This window comes from Coffea arabica, chromosome 2e (genome assembly GCF_036785885.1).
Source record: "Coffea arabica cultivar ET-39 chromosome 2e, Coffea Arabica ET-39 HiFi, whole genome shotgun sequence".
In the NCBI taxonomy this organism is placed as follows: domain Eukaryota; kingdom Viridiplantae; phylum Streptophyta; class Magnoliopsida; order Gentianales; family Rubiaceae; genus Coffea; species Coffea arabica.
Genome location: NC_092313.1, coordinates 38153517 through 38163082, shown reverse-complemented (window position 1 = coordinate 38163082; position 9566 = coordinate 38153517).

Here is a 9566-nt window from a genome sequence, read left to right as displayed (position 1 = left end):
CCCTCGGCCATCCGATCGCACAGCTCCTTGGAGTTCTCGTTATAGTTGGCACTGTTCCTTAAGGACTCCAAAGAATCAGAGGGTAGATGAGCTGCGGCCTCGTCTATGGCCGATGTGAAGCCTAGCATGAATGTCGGCGTTGTCAGCTGGCCGAGGTCCCCGATGAAGGTCTCGGACCTCCGGAAACCCTTTACAGCCGAGGTCCTCGCACTCTCGAGAGCCTGCTCATGGGTCTTCTTCGCCTCCTCCGACCTTTTCTGCTCTTCCTCCAGAGACGACCTCAGACTGTTGATAGTGGCCTCGGCCTCCTCCCCCTTAGCCTCGGCCTCTTGAAGCCGTCTCTGAAACTCCGATTTCTCGGACTCAGACACAACCAGCTTTTTCTTCAACTTGGCAATCTGATCTTGCAGTTTGCCAGTGTCCTGCTCCTCAAGCAACTCACAGTACCGATGTGCCATCTCGGCCACAAAGGCTGTGTTGGAGGCCGTGGTCACCATGACGCTTTGGAGCATCTCGGCCGGAGTCAGCTTTCTTGTGAACTCCAAGTCCTTCGGCAAGGTGGACTGCATCACCAGATCTTGTGCAACCCGAGGATGGCTGCATCGGTCGTTGACCTTGAGCGACCAGTCCGAACACCAATGCTCGCCGGGGTGAGATTTGTCTTTCCCAGAAAACACTGGGAGGCTTTGATAACGGTTCCATAGCGAAGACCCCGTCACCGCGTTGACTGGAGCCTTCAACTGTTTGCCTCGGCCATGTGGAGGTGGAAGTGCCGTGGTCACCCCTAATGGTACCCCTTCTGGCACCGAAGAGGTGGACCCTGTGGCCGCAGCAGCCGAGCTGCTCTGGGCTGCCGTGGTGGGGGTGGTCTTCTCTACCGAGGTCTTGGAAGACTGCCCTTGGGACTTCTTTTTGGGCGGAGGCGCCGAAGTCTCCCCCGAGTTCTTTCTCTTCGACCTCTTGGCCACCTCGGCCGAACCCGATGTGATGATGTCGGACAACTTTGTCACTGCACAAAGAACAAGTATTATTATTTGCCATAGCCGAGGTAAAAGGAAAGCTATGAAAGAAAAATTACAGGGTTTCTTAAGTTTAATGGAAAAGAAGGAAGGCTTGTCAGGAGGGATCAAAGCTCGGCTAATTCCCCCATCGACCAGCACGGCCTCGGGGTGGTCCCAGTTGAAGATCCGAAGTCTAGACCCCATCAATTTCTGAAAGGACTCCTCCTCGTGATCCCCCGCGGAAGGGTCGGCCTTCGATTTGATGGGCCTCCACCAAAAATCCCGTGGGAAGTCCACGGCCGAGACGAATATGAAGTTACGCTTCCAATTCTTTATTGAAGTGGGGGCGCCGATGACTAGTTTCGGGATGGTGTTGTTCCGGTTGCAGACATAGAACCACCCCTTATCTGTCCCATGTGCCTTGAGGGTGTAACATCGGCGGAAGAGATCCACAGTCGGGGTCACTTCTTGATGTCGGCACAGCATCTCGAAACCTACGAGAATGCGGACTGCGTTTGGGACGAGCTGAGTGATTCTTACGCCGAAGTGGCGGAGCACGTCCCGGAAGAACCTTGACGTCGGCATCCTCAGCCCGGCCTCCAACTGCTGAAGGTAGATGGCCACAGTGCCCATGGGGGGCTTCTCGGCCGAATCGTTCCGCTCGGCCGAATCGTTCGACCCGGGCGATGTGATGAGATACCCCGGCCTGAAGGGATACTTCCTTATCACCTTACTGGCCCTGTCTCTTCCCATGCTGCTCCTAAACTGCGGCATCTTGCCGAAGTCCAGGTTGGCAGCATCTCTTGGGGCGTCGGGCTCCAGCACCCCCTCGTCATGGGGTATTGTAGTTCCGAGGCCGGTGTCGTATTCGACATCGGAACCGCCCTCGCTCATCTCTGATGACTCTGACCCCGATGCTGTCCCAGCCACTTCTTCCTCGGCCGATCCCCCCACATCGGTAGGCGCCGACCCCATGGAGCTGGATGAAGTCGCTTCTTCCGAAGTTTCCTGCACCTCCTCGGCCTGATAGCTCGGTTTCACAGTTTCTTTGTGGGTTTTAGCCGTTTTTGCCATGTGTGAATGATGAAATGAAAAGAAAAATACTTACCGTTGACTATGGAATCTGACGAAGTGGATGACTTCGGCTGGGATCTCGGATGGCTCGAAGATAAAGTGATGGGCCATGCGGTGAAAAGGACCCCCTATTTATAGGGATTCGGCGAGAATCCGAAGAGGCGGCAAGAAGGCGAAAAGGCGACCACATTCAAATTCGAAGAACGTGCTTTCCTCTCTCTTCATTAATGACCCGTCCTTTCGACTGACGCCCTCTCTGCACGAAACGTCCCACTACTTCACGACGTGACCACTCGGCTCACCACGTCCTATCAGTTGACAGGCCTACGTGTCGCGCCCGCGCATCGTACGGAACTGTCTTGGGCCTCCGACCCTGTACGACCTCGGTACCAGTAAGCCTCGGTACCTCCAGGACTCGGAGCTTCCGAGGCTTGGGGGGCTTATTGAGGATGCTCACCTCGGCCATCCCTGATTGGCCGAGGTGATTCCATTTCATCCCTCACAAGAGCGCAGTCTTGTCCTGAGTGTGATCCCTGATCTCGGCCAGGCCCCTGGTCTACTGCCTAGTCGACCTCTGCACCTCAGATCTTCACCTCAGCTACACGCTGATGATGTCAAGCCCCCTGATAGCACCAAAAACCAGTGTTTTATCTGAAAAGCACTGACCTCTTAATGGTTACTATGCAGGACTCCCCGTCACCCTGCCCAGGCGGCTATAGTGTCAGAGTCAGACCTCCTGGCCTGGAACAGAGCCGTAATGGCAGAACATGGGTCCCGCTAGCATGAGCTCTCCTTCCTACCATCCACTCCCGCTCTATAAATACCTCTCATGTACACCCAACAAGTAAGCACATTGTTCATTTGACGATACTATTATTTCTCTCGTTCTCATACTAACTTGAGCGTCGGAGTGATCCCAGGGGAGAAGCCCCGCCATTCACTTCGGACAAGCAAATACACCTCACTTCATCTCAGAGGAGCCTGATTCTGGTCGGTTCAACTACCCACCAAAAATCACCTCTTCAATAGGGCTTTTATATCATAAAGGAAGGAAGAAGTTGAGCACAAGAAAAAAGGAGACAGAATAGGGAAAAGAAGAATGAGAAGACAGAATAAGGAGATGAGGGAGTTGAATAGAAGGACACGTACAGAGGCACAAACTAAACGTTTCAAAAGCCATTTGATTTGCAAAGTTCAATAAAATCTAATGGAAGAAATAAGTAAATCCTCAACCAGCAGCTTCAGCATAAACGTGTACTACTACACACCTGCACACATGTACAAATGACATTAGCCTGTTGTTTACGATAATATCCATGATTCTGATCAAAATAATTTGACATTTGTTAGCCAAAATAAGGAAACTTGCTCAATGATTGCACAGAATTCAAAATTTTCTAATAAAGTACAGTAATCCAACAGCTTTCAAGTTAATTCACTAACCAACTGTTCATATCACAAAAGAAAGAGATTAGCATTTTGGACAAAATACAAATTGAGAGTGTTTGGATACCTAATTTTTCATTTTCCCAAATAAAATGTTGGATAGACGTTTGATATCTTGAATGAAATAACACATTTGGGTGAGGCGCACCAAATGGGAATCAATCTCAGGTGCTTGCTGCCACGTGGTGCCACGTTCGAAAAGTACAAAGCTTATGCAATAAATCTCCGCACACGTGGACATGAATCATGCCACCCGTGTAATGACTCTGATGGCTGTCATCAACCACATTCAAGAGCTTTTATGCTGTTTCACTAAACTAATGAGAAGATTACTATACCGTTGCAGCCTACCGTTGGAGTAAAAGTCTTCACCTACTCTTACTTCCCTGTCGTCGGAGAATATGTTCGACTAGTCATCCTCCTGTAGGAGCCATTACTTTGCAGCTATATACAACAAAGCAAATGCTGGTGAACATCAATCCACCGAAACCTATAGATACGGTGCTTATCGCAGAAGGAATCGATTCCCCTGGCATGACGTGAAAGGGCTATTGATTCAGCCATCTTTGTTGCTTACGGACGCCTATAAAGGGTTGGCTTTGGCAATAGATCTGCAGGAGCATAAGATCTGCAAGAAAGGCAAGGTGATGGAAAGAAGATTTAGCATTTAGTCCTCACCAAAGGCTTTGCCCTAAGCTTCAGCTCCACTGCTACATAAGTGGCAGAATCCTACTCTTTTTTTTTATCTCAAATCAAGGAATACCATAAGGACTTACCAAATATACTGTGAGGCGCGCATTGTTATTATTTCCCCTTTTTGTAATTTTATGGCCTTCCATCTTTCCTCAAATCTTTTGCACTTTATTCAATTAATTCCAAGTATCAATTGTCCAACTTTCTATGCTTTTGTAATTGGACAAAGTGCTAGCTTGCTGCAACGGAAACGATATGGTTGTTACCATTTTTACTGTGGCAAAGCGTGGGTGCTGTTGTTTTGTTGGAATGAACGAGCAGCAATTGGGTTTAGGGATGGCCACATTAAAATTACGTCTCCCATCACGTTCCCATTCAAGGCTTGTCCCATAACTGGTTTTCATGCTTTTGATTTAGCTGCTGTGTTGGGATGACAAAATGTATCTCTGAAGTTTTGTACACTTTGGAGGTCTCAGTTGTAACAAAAGTAGTTCTATTTTGGGCCTTTACACAGAATGTGGCTATAAGAAATAATTGGAATCTGTAATTGGCTTCTGTGATACTAATGGCAGTATAAAGAACTACGGAGCAATTCTTAGCATCCATGTTCATATAGGTTCATGTACTTGTTGTCGTATTTGTGGCCTGTTTTCAGATTTGTGCACATAGAGCAGTACATTACATTAGAATGGTTTTGTTCTCTTCGTTTCACTCTACACTGGTGCTTCTATTTGTGCTCATACAAATAGTCACCAACACTAATGCTATATCCATAATTCATTCATTCAGTGACATTCAAGTTTTTCTGTTTTATGAACTTGTAAAGGCCATTGTCGTCTCCAAGTTTTCATCACATTTAAGGCAACCCAAATTTTTTTTTTTTGCAAGCCAAGGAGTTCATGCCCAGTAACAATTCAAATAAATTGAATACACTCACTGGTAAGACATCTCACAGCCATTGAGCTGTTCCTACCGCTTCTTTTCATATACACTCTCATACTCAAGTTTGGGTTCTCAATTCCCCTTTGTTTCTTAGATTCCCCATCTAGCCCTTCTTCAGAAGTTAGTTCCCATTCAATCTACAACTCAAACGACTTTGAAATGAGCCTGGCAAACTACTTTGAGGTGAGACTCGTACTATACTTGCTACACTGTACTTGAAATTGTGCTTTTAGGGGAGCTATATACTTAAGGTTTCGCAATTTTGTCCACAGATGTCTAAGAAAAAATTTTGGTTGGACTAGAAGAGGGAGCTGTATGTCCGCAGCTACGTAGAACGGCAGAAAAATGGCAAGTGGTAGGCAACTTGAAGTATGCTGGCCAACTTCACAGCAATGGCCACCTACTTGACCTAAGAATGTGGCGTCACTTGCACTGGGACTCAATGCCAATCCAAGTACTACCGAATGGTTGAAAAGTGGAGGTTGTTCACTTATCTATGGGGAGATTCGGCCAAGCATGAGACAGGGATAGGGTGGGATGCCCAACATAAATGCTTCTTAGCAGGACCAGACCAGTGGGCATATTTGTACCAGGTATAAACTACTTATAATACATTTTTCGGCATGCACACTAATCAGTATTTGGTATGGATGGGCCAGACATGATTCATTTGTGTAAGGGAACTTTCAAACTCAGTCAGCTTTTATTTATGCCATGTTTATGTGCATGTGTCTCGAACATGGTAGAACTTGCAACTTATGTTTTTTTGGGCATTTGCGAGACCTTCAACACATCATTAATTTTTATTACCAATTTTTTGGTTGCTTTAGATGAACAAGCACTACCTAGACTTTCAACATCCAAATAGTGCTGATTTGGTGATGAAGTGGGATGAGGGTGATGGATGGCAAACATGCAACAGGTAGTCGAGCTCAATCCTCGGCGCAACCTCCACCCCAATATGTGCCACCTGAGTATGGAGACGAAGGGGTGAGCATATGGAAGAGGGAATCATTTGGCTTCATCCTCAGTCATTGACCCTCCAACTCATTTTCTATCATCCGATGATGATGGCAGCCCTATTTCTAGAAATCCTGGCAAGCGACCAATGTCTAGCAGCGCCCATAGTTTAGATAAGAAGGGCTCAAGAGGTTCAAAGTCCCGAAGGTCCTGTTCGGACAACTACCAAGAGGCATTTAACAATTTCAACAGGTTCTCCTCTATTGTTTCAACCAAAAGACAAGCAAGGGAGAAGTATTCAATAGAGGTAGCCAAAAAGGTTGTTAAAGGCTTGAATTTGGAGAAGCGGCTACACATGATTTTGTTGAAGGAGCTGCTAAATGAAGAGTTTTGTGCTTTGTTCCTCAGCTTCAGTGAAAGTGAACAGGTGACCTGGTTAGAGATGTTTGTAATCCCGAAAATGGAGGGCAAGTGAGGCAGGGATTTGAGGTGGACACATTTCACAAATTTTATGTAAAATTTTTCAATTTAAGGTTCACCAGCTTGTACTTGTTTAATTCCGGCCATTCAGGTCCAAACATTTGTTTACGTTCTCCAGTGTTTCAAAAGTTTATGTGAGGATGCTGTTGCGATGGTTACAGCAGCATCATTTAGTACTTTTTTAAGGCTATTCATTTTTCAGCTGTTATGCATTCGTCATTGATGTGAATAAAATTTGTTTTAGTGTAATAGGTCGAAAAGAAGAAATATCATGAAAAAAATTTAGCAAAAACCGTGTAAACTACATAGCATCAGCTACAACCATAGAATTCCTTCCATCAGCTTTTTCTTCCCTCTTTCATGAACATAAATAAGTTGGCGATTAACCACCACCTGAACAAGTTCATCGCAGTTGAGGGAGCCTCGTGTAGAGTAGTGATTGTGTATCTGCGTTTGTACGATGTCGCTGGGCAAGCAAATCAAAATTTACAGCAGTGATACTCAAACAAACTCATTCACTTAAGGGCAAGTACAAATTACCTACATATCAGAAATAAAGAAAATACCCAAAATAAAGCATGTCATTGAATTCATATCTGCATATTTCCATTTCAAGAGTCTGAGTGTGTGTCTTTTTTACATAAGGGTCATTGCACCCCTAACTTCATAAACAAATGAATAAATGAATTGCCCAAAAAGTTGTTAAGAAGCTAAGAATTCTAATAACATCCTGAAAAGGTAAAATTGAAAATAAAAACGGAATTACACCATATCAGTGAGCATGTTTCCTGAATTATTAATTTTGGATATGTCAATAGATTTAATTTTGGAGGTGCATGTGAATACAATGATCTTGGATGTGTATGTCCATAATACATTCAATTGACATTCATAGATAAAAAAAAAAAACCATTTCAAGAATTTTATACAAATGTATTAACGAACCGTTTAGATTGCTATGTTTAGGAATTCTTGTAAAAAAAATGAATTGTAACTATTTGATATATGTGAGGTAAAAAAGTCAAAAGAACACGTATTCACGAAGAGTATAAGTTTTTTTTTTTGCAGGAATTACAATCCAAACTTTTGCACATTTGCTGGCCACGTTTAGGCAGGAAATTTTTTTTTGTTTTCCCAATATGTAGTTGGGAAAAGGGTTTGTGATATGAAAACTCCCACAAAAAAAAACAAGTACATAAGGGTCACTTTCTTTTCTAGCCAAATGTTAGCTGTGAAATGCACGATGAGAGATACAAATTAAGACCGCAGTTTCCTAGTGCGAGTATAGAATTTTCTTACAATTAAGCTCGTTAAACGCTATGTTTTCAGAACCGGACCGGGTATCGACTCGGCCAAGGTCAGGGGTCAGGGGTCAATGGGTTCGACCGGGGATCGATAGGGGTCAAACCAGATGACGTCATAAATAAAAATTATTTAAAAATTAAAATATTATATATAAAATATCTAATAATATGTTAATATTAATAAAGGTATATTCATATATATTTGATGTTTCAAATATATTTAACAAGAAAATACAAAGAAATTAGAACAATCAAGTAGCAATTTATGTTATTTAAAAAATATTAACAAGTTTAGAATTAAAATTATGAATTTAATTGAAAAATAACATCAAATTGTAGGACAATATTTATAAAGTATAAAATATTTGAGGTATATTAATAAGTTTTAACAATTTAGGGGGCCAAAACATAATATTGAAAAGATTGAGTTTTTTTTAAAAAAATGCCCATTGAACTAGAAAAACCGATTTTTTCCCGATCAAATCCGGTTTTTGACCAGCTTTGACCGGGCTTTAAATTTCCGATTTTTTACCATGACTCGGACCGGACACTTGGCCGGTTCGACCGGCCGATCCGGTCCGAGTTTCAAAATAGAGGTTAAAGGGACAAAGAAAAGATAAAAAAAAAGAATATATTACAGAATAAAAGTAACCAAACAGGCTGGAAATAACTTCATTCAGCATGTTAATCACTCGATCTTTTAAGCAAATGTTGTCCAAACTAACATTTACATGTGGCTTTGCCCTAAGCGTTTATTTAATGCTACTTATTGTGAGATGCTATTCAAACCTTCACTGGACCTAAGGTGCCTTTTTAGCAGCCTTATGTCATGCATAGGCATTGTAGTTGTGAAATGAATTATACCACCATTGAACGGGTAATTAAGTCGTATTATGCCCACCAAATTATATAAATAGTTAGTCTAAAATAAAATTATTTTAAATTAGATTGGATGCAAAGTGATTGATGGATAAACTTGACTTGATAATTCAGGTTGAACTTAAGTCGGGGGAGAAATCAGTAGCATTCCTTGAGGGATCTTTCACGAACATATATAGATTCGAGGGATGAGGGGTCCAATTGATACTTTAAAATGTTTTATCATCTTGGATAAGTTTTAGAAGAGACTTTTGGATACTTTTCAATTGCATTTCAAACATTCTTACATTTCCAAACTATCCTTATCTTTGCGATCGAAATTCAAACATAACATTTGATCATAACTGATTCTTATATAGTATAAGAATAATGATGTTTCATTGCACATTATTTTATTGACTCACTATGTAACTCATGATTTTTCTATTAAAATCACATGATAAAATCATCATACTTCCGTTCCTATACTACAAAATATTAAACAATAATTATTAATTATCTTCAATCACAAGCACCGCGCTCTCCCTCCCTAGTAGTTGGTAAAAGAGGAAGATAAGGAGGTCATGTTAGGCAAGCAATTGTATACACAATTATTATACACAAAAGGAAAGGCATTACATTTGAAGATCCTAATACCATATTAATATACGCTTAATTTAACTTGATGCAAGTAGGATTCCAATAACAAAAGTAATTTCCAAATGATAGCAGCATTCCATTTATTCAAAATTGTTCACCTGGTTGTTTCAAAAGTACCATTTGGGATGAAGTAGTCATATGGTTGGTT